This window comes from Vidua chalybeata, chromosome 12 (genome assembly GCF_026979565.1).
Source record: "Vidua chalybeata isolate OUT-0048 chromosome 12, bVidCha1 merged haplotype, whole genome shotgun sequence".
NCBI lineage: Eukaryota > Metazoa > Chordata > Aves > Passeriformes > Viduidae > Vidua > Vidua chalybeata.
The window spans coordinates 4,851,919-4,877,500 of record NC_071541.1 but is presented as its reverse complement, the minus strand read 5'-3'; the positions used below and the strand labels follow the sequence as shown (position 1 = coordinate 4,877,500).

Genomic DNA, 25,582 nt, shown 5'->3' with positions numbered 1-25,582 from the left:
TCTGTCCCTCATTTAATGACTGTGGATGCTGGAGGGGAGCAGAGCAGAGGGAGTAGCTGGGCTTGTGCCCTTTCCCACTGGAGACAGGGTGCTGAACAGGACAGAGTGTGACTCTGCCTCTCCCATTCCCTTGCCCAGCACCTGGGATCTGGGTGCCACTCAGCCAAGCTCTGGCAGGTTGGATGTCTCGTTCCTTCTTTCTCTCGTTGTTTCCAACCCAGGAACAACTCCTCAAAGTGTGGACTAATGAATCATTGCAAGTGCTTGATGTGTTGGCAGCTCCTTGCCACCCAGCTTCACACTCTGTTCTGCTGCCGTAATTTTAAGAAACTATTGGAACAGTGCCCTCCACCCCCAAAAAAAGTCTATCCAGAGATCTGGGAAGTAATGTATGCAGTCCTCCCCCAGTTTATTTGTACCAAGCCATTTGGGTAGGCCTTGGTGTTAGTTTTAGCAGCAGAGCAGGTTCTAGTCAAGGAATCAAAATCTTGGGTATAGTTTACCCTGAGAAGGTAATTGAGTGAGATATTCCAGAATTGGTGAAAACAAACTCATCTGAGTTGAGAGAATCTAGTCCAAGACACCAAAATCTCCCAAGTCCATAAGAAAGAGTTTTGCTTTACATGGGGTATTAGTCATTATCCTCTCAGTTGTGTTTGGTAGTTTGAATTAGAATTTATGTAGCAGTCTTTCATGCCAAGCTGTGGTCTGTGTTCATCTTTGCATGTACAGGAGACTTGTTTGTTCTCCCAGTGTCTAAGTTTAGTTGAACCGTTGAAATCTGTACTTTCATTAACTATATGTCATATTTTATTTGACTCACAAAGTCCACATCATGATGTACTTCAGTGTGCATGTTAAAAGAACTTAGTCCAGTGTTTCTGAAAGTCTCTGGGGAGCGGATGCCTTGTGAGGGGGACCTGTTTCCCTTGGCTTGGCCGTGGGGTCAGTAGGTTGTTTTTGTGCTTTCAGCAGAGAAGAAATCGGGAGTTATGGAAGTCTGTGGTCCTCTCCTGTTTGGGTACTCAATGAATCTTTGGGTTTTCACCCACATCCCTGTAACACCTTGACCCTTTGCTTTCTGAAGCAAATCACAAGTCACATTACAGGTGAGCCTGGCCAGAGGAAGAGTTTCCATTTTACAGAGGGGTGAAATCAGGGACAGTGTTTCATCTGGAAGGTGGGAATTGGGCCTTTCCTTCAAATCCAGAGGAACAGTCCCCTTCTCCAAGAGCTTAAACCCTTTTCCAGTGTTTGAAAAGTTGCCTGCTTGCCTCTGCTAGTGTTCCTGCCTTTTATTTTCCTCCATTTCTGCAGTGTCAGGAAGAAAAAATAAATCTGTAATCCAAGTAACATCCTAAATATAGAAGTGCTAGTTTACAAATGAGAAGTCTTTCTGATGGCTTCAAAATGGTTTTGTAATAAAAGGAAATGTATTTGACACTGCCAGAATTTACAGTCCCACCAGAGACTTGTGAAAGAACTGCTATACCAAACAGCCTGGGCTGGAATGGAGCTTGTTGACACGTAGGGGTTACTGAAGGGTATTTCTGGCTGTTGCCATGAGGATGGCTTAGCAAGAAAAAATACCTTCTCTGTGACTACTGTAGGGCTTGCCTGTACCATCAGCTTTAAGAAAAAGTATTTTAATGGATGGTGGTTAAAGGGGGAGGCTGCTTTTCAAAACTGGTACCAGGATATGCCCCTGAGAGCCAGGAGGAAAGGGTTCTGAGCAAATCTGGTGTGGGTGGTACAATCTAATACTGCTTTTGGCTGTTTAACTGAGTAAAAAACAGTTTTTCTGGAGTCCCTGCAACTTTCAGGCTTTATTTTTTTTCTCCCTCTCTTTCTTTCTCCAAAATCTTTCAAACTTAGAGTCCCTCATATGTTCAGTTATAATTGCAGGAAGGTGTCACAGTGGTCTTCAGGTGCTGTCAAGCACAGAGACTATTCTCAGCCATTTGATGAGATTTCAGCTATGGGTTTAGGGGTGAATGGCCTTATTCCATTTGACAGCAGTTATTTGCTGCAGCATCCAGAGATGCAGTTCTGTTTGGCACTTAGAGGCATAACCACAGAGGAGTTAGCAAAAATGGGTAGTTTGCCATGGCTTCTGCTTGGTCTACATTTGGAGGCACTGTCAGTGTGTTGGGGAGAGAGGAACCTTCTACCCAACTTCTGAGAAAAACTTCTGTCCAAAAATAAAATGGGAGGACTTTAAAAAAGTGGCTGATGATAGAAGGGAATAAATAGTCTGTAATGAACTTTTCCCCTACCAAAAGTAAGAGTGAAATAAGATGGCTAAAACAAGTATTGGAAGCTTGATCAATATAATTGTCTATAAACTGGTGATCAAATGCTTCATTGCCTTCAGATGAAGTTCCTGTCTTATTCACTGTCACACACGAGGTCTGCACTATATTATTTTCATCTACAGGCCTCTTAAGGGCTTTATGGCTTGCCTGGGAATCCTATGTTGCTGCTTGATCAGAAAACGGAATGTCATGGGATACTGAACATGGAGGATTTGCTTAAATGTTGTGCTAAAGATCAGCTCCCCGTGCTGAGTGGCAGCGGTTTAAACAGCAAAACCCCAGTTTTAAAGCCTTAGTTTTCATCCACGTTTAGGCCTGTGATTGTATAACCTGTTTCTGTGGGTGCTGGGGCTTTGCTCTGCTTTTTGCTGTCATTTTAACTTGAGGGCTTCTGCTGCCCTCACACCTCTGGCTCGTTTGAGTCCCCACTGTGCTGGGACCACCAGGCTCTGCTCCCCCTTGATATGCAGTGAAAATACCTCCATGAGCTCTCAGAGATGTTTCAGGTTACATAAACCGGGATTTAAAATAGTATCTTTTTCACAACATTTGGAACACGTGTTCGTGAATATAAATTTTCAGCGCAGTGCCAACAGAGTTAGTTTAACAGATGCAGAACTCTGTTACTAAGTATAGTTTCTGCAGTTATCTCTCCACACAAATTTCTCCCTGGGCATTTGCTATGTGCTTATCAACACTGCAGATGATCATATGCATGTTCTTTTTTTTCAGAAAACAGTCTGCAAGCTTTCTGCTTTCAGAAGCTATTGAAAGCACGTTCTTCTGAAGCCACATTGAGTTTCAACTGATGAATCAGAATTCTGCATGGAAAGATTTGGGTACAAACACAATAAGAAAATTTAGCAATACTTTTTTTTTTTCAGGTTTTTTTTTTTCCCCCTCCATTCTTGCTTTCCCTTGGTAAACAGCAACACTTGCTGGCAAGAATGGGAATAACAGATCAATCTGCTTATTTTCAGTTGTCGGATTCGTGTGTGTCAGTCATCCAGCTCTTTTCCAGCTGTTACCCAATGGGAATTTACCTGGTGGAGAGGAAGATTTAATGTTTTGGCAAAAGATCAGACTCCTCCCTAGTGACATTAAGCCCACAAGAGAACCTGAAGTCAGCTTCAGATTTTATTTGAATGAAAACCGAATTCTTGGAGTTTTCCCACCAAAATAAAATGCTCTCATGAGTTGCCAAACTGGATTTGGTCACCAGTAAGCTCAGGAAACTATTTAAATAAGAAAGAAGGAGTTAATTGAAGGTTGCCTGTTCCTCTTTTGCCAAGCAGCAGGACTTTTGTAGGGTGTGAAACTGTGGTTATTAGCCAGGGTTGATGGGGATTGTCTCATTCATTACCACGCACTGTTAAGAGTAACTGTTGGGTCCTCTGTTCAAGCAATGCCTCTGTTGCCAGTGCTGTCAGGAGATCTGCTTCATTTAAAAAAAAACAAAGTCCTGGGCTTGGTATGTTAGTAGCCATTGAAGGGGAACATAAAAGAAATACAATAGGAACAACATACTGAAAAGAAACACGGCTTTTAAGGTTGTTGAGTGCTTAATTCTTTTGTAATAAAAGAGAATTCAAGTGCCCACACACAGTAAAAATAGGGCTGGGGAAAAGAAAGCATCAAAACTAGCAAAAAGGCTTTGAGTTTGCTGAAGTAAAAGGGAAAAAAACGGGGAAAAGTATCAAAACCCCCTAAAACTAACCAAAACAAGTAAGAAAACCCCTAACCTGATAGAAACTCCACCTTATTTTGGTGGAGGTTAAGGGATGTAACTTGATTTTCCATGATGTACTTTCTGTCCCATCACATCTGACAGGTGGCAGTGGAACATGGAGGTTCAGCATCAGGTGTGAACACTGCAGAATTACTTGTCTTCTGTCTGCTTTGATGTCCAGTAATTTATCAATGGATATAATTTTAGAGAAACATTGGTGTTGAAATTTTACGTCTCTATTTTTGTGCACGTTTTAGGTTTTGTTGTTAAGATTGCTGTAGGTGGGACAGCACAGTCCTGAATCTTTGGCTGATTAAGGAAAATGAGAGTTTCTATGAAAGTGTGTGGAGTGATGTGTGTGGCTTTGCTTGCAAGAGAGAATCCTTTGCCTGGGTCCTGTGGACATCACTGCTGTTGGGTTGTTGCTGGGGGATTGGCTGAGTTGGATGTGCTTGGGTAACTCTGAGGCAAGTGAGCATCTGCTAGAGTGGACACAGCTCTCTGCTTTGGGAATAGCAGGGGATAAGCTTCCCTAATAACTGGGTTTTTTGCTTTCTTTTATTGAACTTGATAACAGCCGTTGTGAAGGTTGCTGGGATTGGTGGTGTGGTCTGTAGTGTCAATTCTCATTTTCCTAATTCGGAGTTCAGTTTGTTGGCACCACTGACTGTGGTAGGTCCAACCTCCCTAGTTGTCCCTTCCCCACCCCGCTGGTTTCAATGAAAAACGGATTTTGCAGCAACTTAAAACTTTTACTGTAGGTGCCATTTCTTTCTACTCACCTTTTTCAGGCTTCAGCATTTGTGGTGCAAAACATCTGTGATGGGGTATTTTCAGGATTCCCTAAACAAGGAGCTTCTGCTCCAAGTCTGGCTCTGAGTGTTACTGTCCCTTTCCTTGCATAAAGACCACCTGTGTTCTTGGATTCTGCGTGGATTCATCTCCTAAAAGTAACTTTAAGGGCTGCTGTTGGGAGAAGAAAACATTGCAGGGCCAAGGAATCTGGAGCCTGCTGTCATGTACTTTACTTGTCTGCACCTGGGGGCAAAACCGATTCCTGAAGTTGTGTAGGACTTCCCCCTTGAAACAGGGAGTAGGAATATGGGAGGGTAAAGGAAAGCTTGGGATTTTCCATATCCTTGTGCTTAATTTAAGACAGTGATTCAGCCAGCCAAGGGAGGCAGTTTATCTGTTCAGCTCTGGTACAGGCGTTGCCTCTTCTTGTGCCAAATACCTTTGAGGATGGGAAGAGACAACATGGTCCTTCTGGAAACCTGAGAAGAATTTTGGTGGTTAAAAAGAAATAAAATAAACTTGAATCTGCTGAATTTGTGCTGCCATTTACACCTAATAGAAGAGAGCAGGGATTACAGCAGAGTTCAAGAAAAAAACCTTGAACCTATGAGTATGTAATACTAAGGAAGCCTTTTATTTCTGACTGATTTGTGTACCTTGGTATTTTCATGTCTCGTGGAGAAGGCTACTGTGTGTGGTTTGTCCATCCAGCGGCTGTGGTAACCCATAACTCTAAAGTGTTGTGCTGTAGGTCTGAGATTAGTGTTGAAATCTGCAGGTTTGTTTCTGAAACACGATACAAATGTAACAACTTCTGCAGATCAGCTGTAGATTAGCAAATACTTGGTGAGTCATTCCTTCCCTTTGCTGCCTTTTTTTTTTTTCCCTTAAGCATGTCATAAACGTTTAGGAAAGCTCATTCATCCCAGATAGGTGTGAAATCAATCTTTGATGCATAGGGCTGTGACTCAGGGAGTGGAAGCAAAAAGGCTACTTGGTGTAATGTCTGCTGCTGTGCTCTTGCCAAATGCCATGAGCTGCTCTCCTGCACCAGTTTGTTTGGGAGATGCTTTGAAGATTATGGATCTCTTCCATATAGCAGACACCCAATTAAGTGTGATTAGGAGTGTTGTAGGTAATAGCTCTGCTATGAGGATGAAGAGAAGATGAGAAAGATGAATAGCACAGGATGTGCAGGTATTGGCTGGATGTGTGAGGGGAGGTGATGGGGTATTGGGAGTCTTTTTCCCCGTGGAACAAGACAGCAGGGGAGAGGAACAAGACAGCAGGGGAGCGTGAGACATTCCAGCCTGGAGGGAGCTTTTTCAGGAGGGTTTCTAGGGCAGGTGTCAGCAGCCTGGCTGGGAGCTGATGTCAAGGTGAGTTTCTGCTTCATCTCCTCGCTCTGGCTTCAGTCCCTCTCTTTGTTGTGTATGTGCCTTTGGCCCTTCTGATGGAATAAGTGGGACTGCATCCCTACAAGATCCTTAGGTCTTTTATGCAGCACAAAGAGGAACTCAGAGCCTTTAGGATCTGTTTCTTGCCCATTCTTTCTGGCTTGAAATTAAGTGTGTCAAATATATCTTTAGCTGTGACAACTTTCCTTATCCTTCCATGTCCATCTTCTGTCCCCAGGATGCTCCCCATCCCTTCTTCTCATACTTGCTCTTTCAACTTGGAGGTGGTTTTGTCTGTTAGTAAAGGGAACTGGCTGCCATAATTTCCTACATATTCTTCACCTTCTTCCTTCCCATCTTAGAAGTCACTATTCCAGATTTGTCTTGTGTTACAGCACATCTGCTTCCCCTTCCCAAAACTTCTGTTTTGTCCGACAGATCAAGTTCCATTATTGTTATCTTTGTGAGCCATTTAAAATGATTTTGTTAGGGAGCTGTGCTGTAATTTGAGAGATGGCAGAGAGTGGGTGTCATGTTTTTACAGCTCTTGGTGGCACACAGGAGCCTCAGCATTGTTCCCAGTGGATACCATGTACTCTGGAGCTTGCTATCCCAGGCACAGATTCTGTCCAGCCTCTTGCACTCGGGCAGCTGAGGCTGATGGAGCAGTTCTCAGGGCTCTCTGGAGTGCTGAGTGTGTTTGAGCAGTGTTGCTGCTCCTGTAATTGCACTGGGTGGACAAACAGGCTGCTTATTGCTCCTGTGATTGCCCAGGAAATGTTCTGTCAACTCCACCCTTTTTTTCCTGATGTGTAGCACATCCCTCTGATCCAGTGTTGAGCTAAGCTGGAGAGGGGAGCAGAACACGGGGTGAGTCATCTCGCAAAGCTTTTGCAGCAGGTGTCAGGCTGAATCTGCTTACCTGCCTTTCTTTCCTCATAGTCATTTTTGCCCCATCGCTCCAGTTTCTTTGGGTTGTTGTTTAACAAGGTGCTCTTAATAGAAAGAGACTTACTAGCTTATTTTTTGCCATCTGTCTTCCATTCTTTCCCTCGAGATCTTCAGCTTGCAGTGCAGGAGATAAATTGGCAGGTAAAGATGATCTTGAGATACTTTCTGCTGCAACATTTCTATGGCAACTTCATTCAAAGAAAGTGAAGGGGAAGGGTCAGCAAAGCAGCACTTGGGGAGGAAGGAGAGGGAGGACTCCCAGCTACAATGCTGTTTCAAGTAAAACTTCGTGTTGGCTTTGTTGCATCAAAATGAGTTGACCATTTCACATGGAAAAGATATTTCTTCTTCCTTCAAAGGGAAGAAGAGATTCACAGTATGAAGTGGTTCAGGCTTTCTTGTCAGTATTAAAAAAGACAAACAAACCCTTTGGCTAGCATCTATTGTAAGGACTGCTGCTGTCTCCTGGCACTCTTCTGTCTCCCCTCATGTTTCTTATGGTGTCTGTCTTCTATAATTAAAGTTTTTCAGGACATGAGTGGTCATGTTTGCTATTTGTGTGGTGCTGTTTGTACAAGATGCTGATTGATGTTGACTGCTCCTGTGCTCTGTGGCAGTGCAAACAAGTAATTAAGTAGCAGATAGAGATTTGGTCTATGTATGAGTGAATGTGCATAACCCCCCTGATATGGTAATATGAAGGGGGAAATACAGAGCTTTAGGTTTTGTGACTTTGATAAATGAACTGTTTTCAGATAGTGGATAAAATACCCAGTGTGCTCAAGGGAATGTGGCAAAATAGAAGCCTGAGTACAGGAAGCTGTCGGGAACTGCAGACATGAGTCTTTCAGCAGCTGCTTTGTTTGATACTTTTAAATGTTGTTGTAACTTTTTATGCAGATGGGCAAACCTTTACCCATTTAAACGATTAATTTTGCTCAAATGTCAGTAATAGAGTGTATTAATGCTTTTGGTCCTCATCAGTTTTTTACTAGTCAGAAAGAGAACGCTGTAATAGGGTCTCCAGTAAGTCTATTTTGATATAAGTCCACTCTTCAACTCCTCCGTCACTGGATAAATGCTGAATGGTTTCTTTTCACAACGTAAATATTTAAAGGGAACATAACTTGTCGGTGGAAACCATCTAATTAAAAGTATTAGGAGCTGTGTTTATTTATAACATGTATGAATAATTATTACTCAAAGTCTGGGTATTATTTTCTTGGGAAGTCCCTCATTAGAAACTCTGCATCATCAAGGGTGAACTGCACTGTTACTTAACCAGTTTCGGTTTGCGTCTGGGCAGAGGCATCAGAAGAAAGCTGCAGAGGCAAAAGGAACATGCTGTGAACGTGAAAGCAAATTTTCCAGCATCCCAGCATTTTTTGTAATTATTTTTATATATGTATCTGGAGCTTAAGCACTGGCAGTGCAGAGCTGCTTGAGCAGTGCAATGTTACGTGTGTGGAGTGCTGTTCTGGGTGGTGCAGGGAGGAAGGGGGAGAGCAGTCAGGGAGTGGGGGCTGTTTCCTGCCCTTAATGCCAGTGCTGCTGAGCATCTCTGGGCTGCCATGCACCTTCTGCCAGACTGCACTCCCTTGGTGCAGCTCTGCTTGGATTATACATCCAAGCATTTGGCTCCTCTCCATTTCCTTTAGAACAGGGACCATTGTTTGTGCTTGGACAACAGTGGCTGTGTTTTCTAATTCAAAAAAATGCCTTATAGAAGAGGCCTTTATCATCATCCCTGCTTTGCAAATGGGGAAAGAAAGAGAGAAGGGAGCAGCTTAACCTCAGGTGATGGAGATGAGCAGCAGTGAGGAGCAGGATCCGTGTTCTCACCAAGTCCTGTAGTTCTTTCATCTGATGTTAGTGCCATCAAGTAAAACTCTCCTGTGAGCTTGTAAAATAAGAGTTTGTCGCAAAATATTTCAGAACACGAACAACCTTTCCCTCCATGCAGCCAGAACTGGATTAATTGCAATTACTGGTAATCATGGCCTTAAGCTACTGGCAGTGATATTCTTTGACAGGTAGGGATAGCTCAATAGTCAGTGCTGGAGCTTTGAGCTGGAGAGGCCTGGCAGACAATAGCAGCAACAGCAGGCTGCTTCTCATCCTTCAGGTTCCTGGGAAGGGAAGTTTCTGTACTGTCTGCTCATGGCTGGGGCTGGGAAGTGCTCTTCTCATGGTCCCATGCATGGAGAGTGAACTCTGACTAGTTCACTTCGTGAAGCTACTCTTTAGATTTTGTTACACAGCACTTGTCCTTTCCTTAAACAGAACAAAACCAAAACCCTTTGGTGTTTCTTGACCTTATTTTGTCAATTCTTCAATGTTGTTTTTTTTCCCTACATTACTTCCCTTTTTTAAGATCTGATGGTTATGTTCTTCCTGAGCCCTTAAATACTCATCTCCTGTCTCATCTGACTATCTCTACATACACCCTGACAGCTATTCTTCCATCTTTACTACAGTGATACTCAATTGTGCTCTCCACACTTTCCTGGCCCTTTTTTTGCCTCTACCTCACCTACCCTATCTCCCACCTTTCTCATGCTGCTGATGCTTCAGACTCCACCTGTGCCACATCCCTTGGGATTGTTCCTCACCCACTGACTCTGTCCTGACAGCTTCTTCTCTGCATCTCTTTTTTTCTTGCATTTTCCTGTGACCCTTTTCTCCTGAAGGATGCCTCTTGTGCTACATTCTTCCTTTTGTGTTATATTTTCTTCTCTTCACTTTATTCTCTGCCCTCTACTATTGAAGAAATGAAATTTCTGTAGCTTTGTGCCTAATAGCCATATCTTGGTTCCTTGTGTTTTCACAGTATAAAGGAATCCCAGCTCTACCTCTCTGCTGCACAGTGTATTGTACCCACAAACCCCAGGGTGATCCCCGCAACTCTTGTATTGTGAACTTACTTAATTTGGGGGAGCAAAGGATAGGAAAATAATACAGAAACAAAGACTGGTGGTAGTAGTTAGAAATTCAGCTTGCACGACAAGGAGAGGCTGCTCTCTGTATTAAGAACTATTTGTTCAAAAGTGGAAATTGTAAGGATTTTGCTAACTGTCCACTTTTGAGACCAGGCTAGGGTGGAGAGCAAGCACTTGTGGTAGGACATGAGTTTGTTTTGTGTTCAGGATAGGGTGACAAGTGATTCTGACCTCTCTGTCACTTTTTTTCTTTTATCCTCTGTTTGCGATCCATTAATCCTTATATCCATGACCCAAACTAACCATAATGTGTGCTTTGTAGCTGTCATCTCACTGTGATTTATTTCTGCCTGTTTGCTCAGAGCTGTTTGCTTCTGTGGCTAGAAGTGGGGTAACCAGGATCTAGCATGAGGGCTGTACTGCATGATGCCAGTGATGTTAAAGCCTTGTTGTTCTTCTGTCATGGAAGAGGAGGAATTCAGCCTTGAATTTGCATGTTCCTATCATACAGCAAAGGAAAACTGAATTGGAAGCTGAGGCTTGATTGCATTTTTCTATTCTGTTCATAAACTATTATTTCCTGGCAGCCACCCCCTCCCTCCCCAAGATTAATAGAATTTAAGCAGTCAACTTTGCATCTAAGAACTGGGCTCCTAAAAAATGCAGTGGAAATGAATCAATTAATGCCTTAAGAACTTTACCATAGAAACATCTCAGTTCTTCCACAATAGCAGCATTTTTCTTGGTTTATGCAATGAGTAGCATGTGAAAAATCTCTGTGTTGCTAAAGATGATCCACATGTTGGCATGCTATTGGAACAGCAATGCACTTCATGGTATGATTTGGTCAGCCATCAAGCAAAGTGTTTTCTGATAGTTTGGTAGTTTTCCTTAATCATGTGACATTGTAGATGCTGGAACTGGAATATAACCTTGCAGAGCTCACAGGAGAGAAATGGCTTTGTCCCGTGCCCTGTCTTGTGTGAGAAATACCAAAACCAAAAAGGTGTGTTTTGGGGCCTGGTGGTGGTGTGAATGCTGTGAGCACCAGGAAGCCTAATGAAGAATTTGTCTGCTAAAAGCTTGTGCTTTCCCCTCCAAGTGTTGCTGTTGATCTAAAGAAGCAGTCTCCTTGCAAACTCAGGAATTGCTCATGCCCTGTGATCGTTGTGGCTGCCAGCACATCGCTTTTTGTTATTATAAGAATGTAACTTTTGATGTCTCGGCCGAATGTGTTTGTTCATCAGCTGCTCTTAACAAGTACTTTGTGGATCTGCATCCTGCAGGCATCTGTCCTGGTTTTCTTTATATTTAGGCAAGGCAAAGGAGCTGTACTGAATACTGTCAAGATGGACCAAGGGTGGTCTGGGCCATCTCCTTTGAGTCTTGGAGTCCTGGCCCAGGATCTTTAAACAATGATTTTTCTGTGTTGGTGCCCAAGTCCAGCTCGTGGTATCTGCAGCCTGTCATCCTGAGTGTGGGGTGAGGGGTAAGAAAGACCAAGCTGGAAGGAGGAAAAGAGGATAGAGACAGGCAGGCAACTTTCTGTCTTGAAGCTCAAAGCCTGACTTAGGGAGATGTGAGGAGTGGGGGCTTCTGTAGGATTTGCTGGTTTGTCTATTTTCTACACAGACATTAATACTTGTGCTCTAGTCAGTGACAATGCAGCTGAAATCAGAGGCAAGTACTGAGGCAATGGGGTCTCCCCTCTGCCCACCAGTGCTCTGTGCCATGCAGAAACTGGAGAGATCATGAGTGTTTTCTTCAGGAGTTTTGGGAAGTCTTGCTGTGTCAAGATGTCTGTGCTGCAGTGTCTGGTGGCGTGAGTGACACTGCCAAATGGACTCTGTGCTCGAGTGGCTCTGACCACTGGCCAGATCTTCACATGTCTGAAGGCTTAGTCACCTATTAGATGACGTTTTTGAAATATTTTTATTTTAGTTTCCCGAATAAGGTTTGCTAATTTATTCCAAAACCTATGGAATATTGTTTGTCCTTAGTCCAATAGAGACAGTAATTTTAAAGTGTTTGGAGAAAGTTTTTCTCAAGATATGCTCTGATATTTCTGTTGACTGAAATTGCTTATTAATTTGGTGATGCAGCAAGGCTGCTGTCTGGAATAGATCATTTAATACACCCTCTACTGCTCTGCTCAGTCAGTGTGTGTGTTTCCTTAAAAGTGCTACAAGAAACACAGATATAGCTGGAGCACCTAGTCTGGAGTCAGGGACAAAAATAAACATGACATTATTATATTAGACTTGGCCACAGTTCTGACTGGTGGTGTGCTTTGATAACTTTGACATCTAATATTTTTAAGCAGACTTTAAGGTTCACAGGCTTTGCTAGTTTGGTGGATAAGCTTTTCTCAGTCAGTTTTTTTCTCTGATATTCTTGTTTTGGTGTTTGTATCCTTCTCTTAAGGCTGCAATTACAGAAAGCCAGGGTTGTGCTTTTCCCTACTCATACCAGAGTGGCACTTGGACACGATGCCCCAGCTGCCAGCTGCAAATGCTTTTTTTTGGTACAGCAAGGTCAAAATTACACAGACCTGCAATCAGCTCACTGTGCTACCTTACTAAAGCATTTTTGTAGCTCTCCTACCTCTCTTCCTGCACTGAAACACCTAAATTTAGAAACGTTGAAGCCCAAGGGTTAGATTGTGCTGTGAATTTGCCACAACTCATTTGGTGTGCATTATGCCCATTCAGATAGTTCAATGGCAGTTCCCTTTCTCCTGCTTGTGTTTTGGGAAGCCACGGGCTGCTTGCCAGCAGAGTTTGGCCACTGGGCTGCTTTGGGTCCATGTCACTGCTGTTACTCCCACTGCTATAGCAATAGCTGTATTTATATTTGCAGTATCACTAGCTACAGCCTTTCTATTTTAAGAATCCCTGGCATGCTGTAGCCTTTCCAGAACATGATTTGCACTCTTAGGAAGAATGAAAGATGCATCCAACAGAAAGGAGCAAGCTTGCAGAAGTTTGGATGTACATCAAGTTTCCTTGGGGCGTACCTTAAGAGAAATGATGGCTGGTTATGAATTATGACTGCTAGAAGATTTCTGCCACTTACAGAAAACTAACATGGAGAGATTCTGACTGAGTCTGATTAATTTTTTCCAATGCATATACACTGGTGGAGTACTTCTTGTTTTCAGTTCTGAATAACTATTAACTCAGTATTGTGGATTTGTCACTGCAACTGATGTTCAGTAAAGAAGGTGCTTCTCCAAGCCGTAATCTTTTCCTAAACTTTCTTAAAGGTGATAAAAAGTGCTCTGGCACACTGGCACTGCAATGGAATAGCAGTATGCTGAACAACCTGTGTGTGTGCATGTGTTGAGTTTGAGCAGGAAAATTGCTGAAGGTTGGCTGTTGTTTCAGGGGAAGAAGGGGAATTCAACCACTCAGTGCAGTCAGATTTGATCCATTAGTGTTTGAGAAGGCAGTCAGGAAATTTGCTGCCTCCACATGAAGTTCTGTGCTTGATGAGGAGAAGAGAGCATGTGTAAGGTTTCAGTGGTTTCTTGTTGGCTCAGCTAACTGAATTTTAGTAGTTGTCAACATTATTAAAAGCTTACATGATATCTCTAGTTAATTCTATTAAAAGAGTTTGGCTGGGATGAGCATTCAATCTCCAAATCTCTTAAAATTACTGCAGGTCAACAGACAAACTTACAAGGATTAATAAAGAATTTAACAACAAGGGCCCAGAGAATAAATGACTTGTGTAGAGCCTATGTAGCAATACATGCACAGAGGAGTTACTGAAGAGGATCAAGAGTCTTGTTGCAACTATAAATGTTCTTATTAATCTTTCCAGTGGGTGATGCAGTGCCTGGGCCACATCGTTCTTGATCCTATGGCTGAAACCTTTCTAATGTGGATGAACAAAATATTTTTAAGTATATGACAAGTAAATTAAGAGACAAGGATTGAATGTCACCGTTTCTGGACCAGAAATAATTTGGGTTGGAAGGGACTCCCAAAGGTCTTCTGGACCAAGCTCCTTTGTCTGACCCCTTTGCTTTGCCCTTCTAACAGCCCCAGCTGTAAACCATCTTGGCAGTGAGCAGCCAGCCAAGGAACCAAGACAGGCCCACTGATTTCTAAGGTATTTCCTTTTTGTCAGAGGGTTCAGCCATGCCAGGGCTGTGGGGCTGCTGCCTTTCCTTCCTAGTGCCAGTGCTGGGCACTTCCCAATGCACTTCACAGCCTGGATGTTCCAGGTTTCAGAACATTCTCAGCTGTACTGATAGGTACATCGTGGGTGGGAAGAGGAAGAGTTTGTTTCCTATTGAAGAAATTAATTGCTGGTAACTTCCCACATTCTTCTTTCTCAGTTTTGTCACTGAATATTTTCCAGGACCTGGCGTTTTTTTTCCGGTAGCAGTTTTGGCTGGAAAAGCTATAGGCTGTTTCTCAGGGCTGTTCACTCAAAAGCAGCTAATATTAAGAGGAAAGCTCATTTGCATTTTCAGAACTTGTGGATGATTAATTTTTTGGTAACAGAGGTTTTTTTTTTCCTTTATTTAAGTGCTAACAAAATATGTGCATGTACAAAAGCTGTGTTTGAGTGCATAGAGATTAAGCCAGCTAAAAATAGCGACTTCTGTGACCCTGCTGGAATTTTCTTTAAGCTTGGAAACACTGAAGTGTGTGTTTTGTCAGATTTGAATCATGAACCTTGAAGAAGAGCTAATGACTTCTTATTTCTCACCCCTAATCCTCAGCTAGAGCATTCTTTATGTGAACAGCAGATCAGTCTGAAACTGTACCTCAGGCTTCACTTACCTTATTTAACTTTGCTTACTTGCTTTGTTCATTGTAACATTTTTTTCTGCTCCAGTGAGTGTGTTTATGAAAATCATTATTTTCAACCCTTATTGTCAGACCCAAGCAAGCTGTGCAATTGTTGCTGGGAGTGACAGTTCCCCACATCTGCTTTATTTTCTGTTGTACCTAAAACCAAGCTTTTCCTCTTGAACATCCTGTAACTCTTCCCTGATGAAATGTGTGGCTTTCTCTGGTATTCCATCTTGTTTTTTAGCTGGGACTAAATGATCAACTCTTGGGACTAAAGCTGTATTCTCTGCTACCTGTCCTGGTGGATCTGGTTGTAGGTAAGGGATGGCAAAGCTCTCGTTTGCTTTTGGGGCTGAGATTCAGTTCTGGCCTTCAAAAGGCCATCTGTGCCAGGATGTGCTGCACCCAAAGTGGCTGGGGTGAAATTAGTATTGCAATTAATTAAGTTTTACCAACAAAAGGGCAAAAAGTGATTGAAACGCCCCAGAAATGGAAATGTTCTGGTTGCAAGCAATCGTAAAGCCTTGCACGTCCCTTTTTGATGCAGATTTTCTTTCAGATGTATTAGTATTTAAACTATAATAGATGTTTTAGTAATTGGTTGAATCCTCGCTTCAAAAAATCTTTTCTTTAAATTTGTCTCTCTTTCTGTGTAGAACAGAATTGCAAAAAATAAATTCCAGTGCTTGACTAGCTCTTGTTTGGCATGAAGTTGTAGAGCACTTAAAATTCCTCATACAACAGCTTTAATTGCTTGCTAATCTTGCCTAAAGATTGGCTGAGAATGTCGGCTCAGTTCTCCTGTTGCTTATTCTCAGTAGCACAGACTGCAAATGCTTGGGGAAAATGTACTGGGAGCCTTTACTGTAGAACATGGGTGAAGGGGTATGGAAACACTTGCCTAGAGGTCAAACTGTTGACGTTTTAGTAGCTGGTTATTGATCTCTATCAGCAGCCTGACAGTTGTATGCCTTTTGTAGAATGAGTTAATAATTTCTTGGTGCCGTGCAAAATCAACACCCAGTTGACCCGAGCCCCTGAGTGTGACCTCTGTGGAAGGGGCTGGTGTGAGATGCTGCTCCCAGCGCCTCTGCTCTGCTCCACGGAGCCCTCCTCAATGAGCAGCTCTTCTGGACAAAGCCTGCCCGATAGCTGTGCCTTCCTCTTTCCTTCCCACGTTGTGCTGGGCTTTGATGAATGTGTTAGTGCTCATGTTGGTGGCTGTTCCCTTTTTTTAGAAACAAATCTTACCCACAGTAACTCTATATCCACAGTGAGTAATGGAGAAATCATTGCTCGTTAATGATTCACTTGCAGGTTCCTGTATTGCTCTTGCTCAGTCACTGGTGTTGCTGTTGGCTCCAAAGTGTTGCTCAGCCGAGCACTTAGACCTGATTTTCACAGTTTCAGTGGGGTTGTTGTAATGACAGGGTGGTGGGTGGCTGCCCTTGGTTACTGGTTGTCTGGTCCAAAATATATCCCTCCAGAGCTGGTCCTGATGATGCTCTTGGCAGGATTGAAGAACTTCTGTGCTGTTGAACCTTTCAACTGCTTGAAGACCACTTTTAACAGCTATTTTTTGTTCGTTTGCAAAAACTGTTGTTGAGTGTTTGCTTAAAACTACCTCATGATTTACCTCTCCTGCTGTGTGTATCTCCTCTGTGCTCAAAAGGTTAAATACTAAACTTGAAATTTCCATTTTGAACCTTATTTTCAGGTAGAGTTCTTATCCCAACCTTTCCAAAGTGTTTGTTTTCTGTGTGCACACTTGGTGATCCACTTTCTTGGGAAATGCCAGTGCTTTGCTGCTGCCCTTATAGGAATGGTGCCTCTAATCAAGGAGCAAAAGCAAACTTCAGCTTTTAATAACTCAGAAACAGAATTCTGAAGGATGCCTGGGGTCACAGAGTCCAGTCCTTTGTCTTGGTCATGCCTGTCATATCCTCCCTAGGCTGATTGAGTTACGCAGACAGAGCTTGCCTAATAATTCAGCTTCCTATTTTGTAACAGTCATTATTGTAGGCTGTTTCATGGTGCTATTGTTCAAATAAACTAAGGGGAAAAAAAATAAAAAAGGGCTCACACAAGAACAAGAGGATGCTTTCGCTGCGTTTGGCTTGGTTACTTCCTGTGAAAAAAAAAAACATTCGCCATGCAATGCTTGGGATCATTCAGCAGCAGTCAGCCCAATAACAGAAATTAATAAGCTAAAAACCCCTAGGAGCTTTAGGATGGAAAAATGCTGTGGCTTGATTTTGAGTATTCAGCAATTTTTTTTTTCTTGATGTCTACTCACCTTCCAGCATGAGCAGCCAAAGCTGAGTGGCTCCGAGTCATTTTCCAGCACCATTTGTAGGATAACAGAGACCTTGGGCTTGGTTGTGCTGCATTTCAATCCACAATTGGTGTAAAACTTGCACCCCAAAAAAAGGAAGGGAAGAGACATGGCCTTTGCTTGGCCATGGGCATGAGTATGGGAAGAGCAGGAGGCTACAGCAGACCCCAGGCCAAAGGGGGTGTGTGGTGGGAGGCTTCATCAAATAAAGCATGGCAGACTTGGGGTGATTTAGGACCCTGTTATTTTTATTGCTTTCAGAAATTCCCTGGAATTTATTTGATTGTAGAGAGGAAAAGCAGAATTTTGTACTGACAGTAGTTCTTGTGGCTTTTCTTGTTTCTTTTTCTCACACAAGGGAAGGCTTTCCTGCGGTCGTTCTCCCACTGTCACTTCACAGCAATGGCTTCATCCCCTCTCTGTTTTCTTCCTCTCTTGTTGCCCTTCTCCACTTTCTCTTCCCCACACGCTGCCCTTTCCCTGTGTGCCACCTGTTTGCTCCTGGCACAGTCAGGGCTGGGCAGGAACCGGGAGCTGCCAGAGCTCCTCTGCCTCCCTGAATCCATCAGCTCTCCTGCCAAGGAGCTCAGACCTGTCTCTGCCTTCCAGTTTGTGCAAGAATATCTCTGTTCAGATTAATTTTTTTAATTGAACTCCCAATGTCTCAAATGAAGGAGCACAAAACATGATTTTTAAAATTTTTTTCAAACAGCCTGAGATCGCTCCACATTGTGTTGATCACAGAAATTGTTCCAGAGTCCTGGGCCTAAGCTCATATGGGAAAATGGCCCTGGATCAATGAAAGAAAACATTCAGCAATGTGCATTTTATACAAGCATTTAAACTTTTTTTTTTTTTTTTTTGGTTTTGTTTAGTAATAAAAGGAACAAAGCTATTATTAGTGACCATGGGCTTGGGAGTTTGCTAAAGCAGCAATAGTTACTCATCTGTTTTCATTTGCAGAAGTGTTCTAACAAAGGCAGCCACAAATGCAGCAGCAGGGTTAGGAGGTGGATGGTAGGAGTGGAAGTGCAGTTTCTGGAAGCCAGTGCTTACTGACACCTTTCTGTTTAGTCTTGGTTCTGTGGCCACCTGGAGCTCAGGTCCCAGGGAACTCTTGCCTTGCCTTGGATTGAAATGTGAAAGGATGAATCCCCTGGGTAAGTCCTTGGTCCTTTTTCTTCTCTGAGCTGCAGCAGAGCTCCACAGAGCAGTTGTCCCTCCCGGTGCCAGCCTGGGGCTGTGCCTGCATGCCAGTGCCTACAGCTGGCTGGCAGAGATGGAGAAGAAGCAGTGGTATATGATCATTTTGTTTTAGTTTTCCCTCTCTCCTCCTGGCCCAGGTAGGAAGAAAATAGAGAAATTACCTGACTTGGAACCACAAAAAACTCCAATATTTTCGTGCTCATTTCTTTTTCTTTTTCAAACCAGCTGAACAAGCGTGCACAAGACCTTTTGCATGTGCTTTCATGTGCAGCCAGCTGGGGCAGGGTTTGCTTCGTGGCAGATGCTGTGGACTGCAGAGCTGACTCTGTACCTGGTGGGATCCACGCTGTCTGCGAGGGCAGCTTCCTCAGGTGCTGCAAGGGCAGGCAGGTTTTTGGCTCAAAATGCTGTGCCGTGCCCAAAGATTCTATGGGAAATCAGAATGAAATACTGCTATTGATTTCCTTGGGTTTGGGACCATGTCCCACCTAAGTGCTGAGTACATGCCTGAATTTAATGCTGGAATTAAATGCTCTGTGAGAGTTGCTGTCTAATAATCTCAACCAGCCTCTTTCTCTCCCCAGTCCTGCAGCAGTTAAAAGTCTGATTTGCAATTTGAGTTTACATCCTGAGGTTGCTATGATAAATACCACGAGAAATATCTTGAATAAGTAACAAATTTCAGGAATTGCTGTTTGCCCACATGTCTGCGTGCTGAAGATACAAACTTAAAACCATGGAATTGCAGAAGACCTAATTGGAAAGGAGAGATGCAGAAAGAAAACTGTTGTTAGTGCACAGGGATCTGTTGGGGCAGCTGAGCCACAACCTAGCAACTTGCAATTATTTTTCTAGTGTCAGAAATGATACTTGGATAACAGATAAGGAGGGGAGGAGTCATTGAGCTGCTTTATCGTGCTGCTTACAGAATTGTGAAATTTAGCATGATAATTGAATAAAAGGTCTTATCTGTAGTTACGGTTGTTAATGGTCAGAAACTGCCATCTAAGAGGACAGATTATGTAATTTGCACCAACGTTGTAAATACATATTTTTTTTCCCTGGATTTCATGCAAACATTTTTTAAAAACCAAGCCTTCTCTCTGCACTGCATGAATAATATTTTGGTTTCAAAGATGCCAAACTTTTGGTAGTAGACTGATCGAATACGAAAGATGTCAAACTTGGTGATATTTTTACATGTGGCATGTTGGAAGGCTTTTTTGGTTTTTAGGAGTGGATTATTAAAATTTTTCATCTTCTAGGTTTTTTTTTATTGTTTTGAAGGTTTTGCAAGCATAATAAAGTATGTAGGCACAAAAGTTTGAAGTGACCTGGCACTAAAGGGAACAAAGAAACCTTCACCCTCTTGAAACAGGATTCTGCACACAGAACTCCAGTTTGCTCGGTTTTCCTCCATGGCAAACAAATTTTTGAAGTTTACTTTGGCAGGAATTCCCACCACCATTATGTTAAACAGAAATGGAAGGGTGTTTCCATGCAGCATGTTTCTTTGTTGCCATGCGGAAATACAGTTTTAAATCTGTTTTCTGTAGGCACTTTGTTTTGTTTTTCATTTCCGTGTCTTCTTCCCATGCATCTATAGCTTCCCAGCACCACTGGGAATCCTAGTATTATAGATTGGTTTGGGTTGGAAGGGACCTTAAAGATCATCCAGTTCCAGCCCCTGTGCCATGGGCAGGGACACTTTCCACTAGACCAGGTTGCTCAAACTATTTTAAGATAAATTGTTATATTCATGTTTTTAATTGAAATGAGGAAAGAACTTCGTTCTGGCTTGAACTTCACTGTTTACATTTTTTTGCATGTGAAATGTTAACTGATACAAAAATGCCTGCAGGTTGGGATCCACCTTAGATTTGCATATTTATTTTTTTTTTAATACTAAGGAGCTTTATTACATTTAATCTCAAATGAAAAATTATAAAGAGGGACTTTGCTGTAGAAAACCTATCAGTTTTCTGCCAACATAATATTTTTTTTGGTGCTCTAGTGATTATGGTAAACCTTATAGAAAACCCCTTTTGTATTGCTTCTTGGAGGGTAGTATTTGAGAGGTTGTTGAAACGATGCTGCTGTTGAATAATGCAATGAGAAAATGATAAATCTGGGAATTTTTGTGCTGAAAACCTGTTTTTTCACCAGGTTAAGGCTATTCAGCCCATCCCTGCTATCTCCAGCTGTTATTTGCATGTGGACATGGAAAAGGCTTTTTTTTTTACCCTCTCAAACATTCACTGGAATCACAGTAGCCTTTTATTGCCTTTTTATTTTTAATGGTAGTATATTGAGGTTTTTCTTAACTAAGGAGTGGTACAGTTTACCTGAAGAAGTAACTGTCAGGCTTGTTTTGGTGTCAGCACCTCCCTTCTGGCACTTGCTAATGCTTCATCTGCATTTTTTGTCCTGGGCCACCACAGTACCAAGGTCTTGGACCTGGTTGAAAGCCCTTTGGCCTGGGAACTGCTTTATTCTGGCTGACTCTGCAATCCCCAATTTACCTGATGCTGGTTCTGCAGAGGCATGTGGTGGGGATGGGTGGAGAAAATTGATTATTATGGTTTTTTGCCTAGGGCTTTTTTCCTCTTGTTTCAGGGAATTTCTCAATCCCAGTCTGTAAAGATTTAATGTGCTGGCTTTTTAGTAGTACTAAACACTTGTAAGATTTTTGAAAACATACATAATGACTCAAATATTAAAGACTTCAGTTTCAAACAACTTGGATATATACTTAATTTAATCACAAGAATATATTAATGTATTTGCTCTGCTTTGGGTTTTTTTTTCAGGATAACTTTTTCAGTTTAGCATTGCTGTGTATTTTTGAGATCATCTTTGCTTTTCCCGAGTTACTTTTAATAAATTATTTTAGCAGCAGGAGCTCGTGTAAGTGTCCTTAGAAAGCACTTGCTCTGCCAGACAGGAAGGTGTTTTTCAGGTTCCATACTTTGGTTTGGTGTACTTAATTATTACTTTTTTCAGAATAAATTAGCCTGTATTAAAAGCACACCGGAGGCTGGAGTTCTTTGTTCCCAGGCTGGAAATAACATGGTCAGTGAAGGTGTTTTCATTATGCTCCACTCTTGAACTTCGGGGGAAATTTTGGATGGCATGTTCAGGATGTTGAACAGTTACAGGCTGTCAGAGGTTTGGGTTTTCATGCTGCTGTAACAAACTGAAAGATTCTTCTCTGCTAAGCCTGTGAGCAGGTGTTGTAAGAGCCTGGCAGGCTCAGCTTCAGTTATGTCTTGTGTTGCTTGTCAGTGTTGTGTAGGATAACAGGACGTGGCTGTTGGCTACAGAGGATGGAGTGTTCTGGGATTTAGAGATGTGGTTCCCCCTTCTGTCTGTACTGCCCAGGCTGTGTGCACCCAAGGGGCTCTGCTCTAAAGCCTTGTGTTGGAAGCCATTATGGGTGATGGTGGCTGTTGGACCCTTCAGCTGCTGTCTTGCTTCAAGAGGTATCTCTCTTAAATCTGCTCTGGATGAAACCTCCTGCTCTGCATGCCTTCTGTCTACTTTAGGATGTCTCTTTTTGTAGTAGCTATTTCTTGAGTTTGTTTTGGGGGAACCTCTAACCTTTAATTTAGAAAGGAGGGGTTGCATTTTTGAGGTATTATTTGCTGCTTTAATTCAGCACGGTGTATGTGAAGGCAAGAGCTCCTGTTGTGTGCAATATTCCAGCACTTCTTCAGATCCATCTGCTTTGCCAAAGAGTTTGCTTTGCTCTGCGTCTGTCCTTTTGGCTGCAGGGCATCTCCTGTGTGCAGGAAATGGCTGGACATGGCACTCAGTGCTATGCTGTGGTTCACAGGGTGGTGGTTGGTCAAAGGTTGGACTTGATGATCTTAAAGGTCTTCTCCAACCTTATTGATTCTGTGATTCTGTCTCCTGCAATTCATTGCTGGCTGCTTTATTCCACAGTGACCTACTTTGACTAGGCAACCAGTCTTTATTTGCAAAGGAGCACGTTGTTCCTTCGCCAGTCCTCCAGCTGGAAATGGTTTCAGGTCTGAACTTCTCAGAATGAGACTGCTGATACCAATTTAATCTTGTTCATGGCTGGTTTATATCGCTTGGTGACGTGCCAGGGTTGTTCTCTGCTGGGTGTTTGTTTCTATGCTGTATTTATAGACAGCAACACTCACTCCTGTCAACCTCCAAACTTTTCTTTAGCTTCCCACTATAACGTGGGCTTGTTTCCCTTGTCCCCTCAGTTTTAGCTCCATTTTCTTGGGCACGTTGCCCAAACAGGAGCCGTTGCCCACAAGGCACACACAGGTTTTGCACTTGGAAACACCGTGCTTCTCCATCCCCTCTGGCATTGCCTTGTCTGATGCAGCCTGAGGCTGCTGCTTTTTGTGCTTTGCAGTGCTTGGCCACTTGTGACATCGGGAGTGACTCATTCCCCTGGGCTCCTCTCAGTCCCACTGAGTTTAAATTCATCAGGGAAATAGAGATGATGTACCATATCCTGTTGTGCTTTGAAAGATCCTAATGGAATTGTGGCAGCTCACCAGAAGGATGAGCTGTTTCTCTTGACCTGTGATCTGAAACAATACAGACCAAATCCAACAGATACAAATCAAGGGGAATTTTATCCATGAGTTGCTTCCCCGAAGTGTCAGTGGATCCAAGGTTGGAGCCTGAGCAGAGGCATTTGGAACAGATGTTTCAGGTTAATAGAGAAGAGATTGAACAGCTTGTTTTGAAAGAAAATAACTGGGACTATGAAGAGGGATACAGGAAAGCCAGTTAGCAATTCAGGTGTGTAATCTGATAATAAGCTTAAATGCTGTCCCTTTATAAGGGGAGGAAAAGAAGTGTAATTTGACTGTGGTGTGAGCTCAGGCAGTGCCTTGCAGCCATGGTAAAGGCTGGTGGGAGCTCAGCATGGATTTGGACTTTGAATTGTTGAAATCTTCCATTCTTCAAAAATGGCAAAACAAGGCTGTGTTAAAATCAGAGAGCCAGGAGGGCACAGTGAGAGCCCAGGTCCTCGCTGGTATCTTGCTGCTCCTGAAGCCACTGCTGCAGGCTGTTTATTTGGGGTGATGCTGCTGTTTCACCCTTTGCCTCTTTACCCTTTTTATCCCAGCTCAGGGCACTGCCAGAAGGCTGGGGAAGAGGGGACAAAGCTCCATCTAGTGTGGAAAGGGAGATGTCTGGGAGCTGGCCAAATGAGAAATCCTACAGAAGCTGCCTTCCCCTAGTCCAGGCATGGGGGTTGTTTTTTTGGCTGTTTTTTTGTTTTGGGGTTTGTTTTGGCAGCTTGTGTATAGGATTGCAAAGTGCTTTGGCTGTGCAAGTGTTAATTGAATAACTCTGGCATTGACAGCTGATGTTCATTTTTGGTACTCTGAAAGTGTGTGCAGGACAATACTGGCTTTAATGCAACTTTGAGTAGTCTGTAGTGTCAATTCCAGGCAAATTTAAATATATATCCTTCTATTGAGATTAGGAATTCTGTAGCCACGTTGTAGCTGTGTGAAGGGAATTGACACAGAAGTATAACACTTCTAAGGTAGAATGTCTTAGTTTAAGATGAAGTTCAAGATTTGTACAAAAACAAACTATGGTAAGATAGATGATAAAAGCTGTTATCCGTTATACTTGCATTATCTGCTTTTAAAACCAAAAAAGAGTAGCAAATCATCTTGTTTGTTCTGGAGTTTGTAAAAAAATAATTATTTTCCTTCCCTGAATACTTGTAAAGCCAGTTGCAGTTCCTGAATGTGGAAGGGAAAAATATTTTCAGTGTATTAGATATATATTGGCAACTAAGTATCAGGCAGACACTATATTTCTGAATTCAATAATGGTTCTATGAAAAAAAAAAAAGCTACTACGGGTTAATCCAGATTTCTTATGTGGGTTATGAAGGAAACATTTTTTTGTTTTCCTTAATGCACCTGTGATGTCTTATTCTTATCCAAGCACATGCTGCTTGTCCTGCCTGCAGTACACCGCAGTGCCAAAGACCACTGGGCAGAATTGGTTCCTGCCCAAAGTGGTAGATCAATGTAATCTGTGGGAACTTGGGATCAAGCATCTCTGTGGGTTTTCATTGATGTTTTGGGGGTTTTCATGATTTCCAGCTTGTTGGAAATACTGGCCTGCCTTTTATTTCCAGCGTGTTTGGAATATTGGGGTTTGTTCCTGCTGGAGGAGGATCATGAGGAGTAGAAGGTGGTGAGTGCAGAGAAGGTGAAGTTTTCTTCCACACTGGTAGGCTGAGGTGAAGGCATGGTTTGTAGCACTGACTTTCCTGAGCCAAGAAGCTGAAGAAGTGGCAGCAGGGTCACTTTGCTCCAGCAGCATGTTTCCAAGCATTTGTTTCCCCCAAAGGTGCAGCTGCAGATCCTGACAGAGAGCTGCTACAATAGTGCTTTTTAGGGACAGCAGTACAGTTGGCTGCTGGGCTCCAGCAAGTCTAGAGCTGCACATCATTTCCAGGTGACTTTGCTGCATGTTTATGAACCTGGCTCACTAATGTAGCACTGTACAGTCGCCTGCTGAAGCCTGAAATAACAGAAGGTGTGAAATGCTGCTCCACAAAAATGGTGAGTGCTCCAGCAGGTACTTTGCCAAGGTCACAAATGCTAAGTAAACCAGATTAAACAAAACCCTGTTGCAGGAATGCATGATTAACTGTAGTCTTTGCAGGATTTATTGGTTATAAGCTAAGCCCTGCCTTTATTTTTTTATCCTAGTAACTAAGGCAGATGTGAACTTCAAGTCCAGTGAAACATTTTTTTGGCTCCTGCCTCTGTTTACATGATTCAGGAGTTTGCAGTAGTTCCACAACAAATATAGCTTTGAACAGAAATAGCCATTCAAGTGCTGTGCTTCTGGCAGTGCAGAACAGATTAGGAGGGTCTAACAGAAAGGCTTGTAAATAGTTTTGAGTTGGCTGCTCTTTTTTCAAAAGTAAACCAAGGGCTGTAATGTATTTTGAAAAATAAGAAGCGGTGTTCCTGCTACAAGTGGCACGGACAGCATGGCTCAGTTGTCACTGAACTGTGCAAACATGGGTTGTGCTGAACAGTTTTACTTGAGAAAATCCCATTTTCTAGAAACTCAGCA

General features: G+C 42.7%; 1 protein-coding gene across 7 annotated transcripts in view; it reads left to right on the top strand.

Moving 5' to 3' along the window:
* The window catches only part of MITF (melanocyte inducing transcription factor), a 99,651-nt gene that overhangs the window by 20,342 nt on the left and 53,727 nt on the right, over positions 1 to 25,582 (top strand). The window contains exon 1 of one of the 7 annotated variants that reach the window (XM_053953552.1): positions 1,025 to 1,109. The exons of the other annotated variants lie outside the window; for them this stretch is intronic. The gene's annotated coding sequence lies outside the window, so the exon portion shown is untranslated. Of the gene's footprint in view, positions 1 to 1,024; positions 1,110 to 25,582 lie in introns of those variants that run through there. 7 annotated transcript variants of the gene reach the window in all.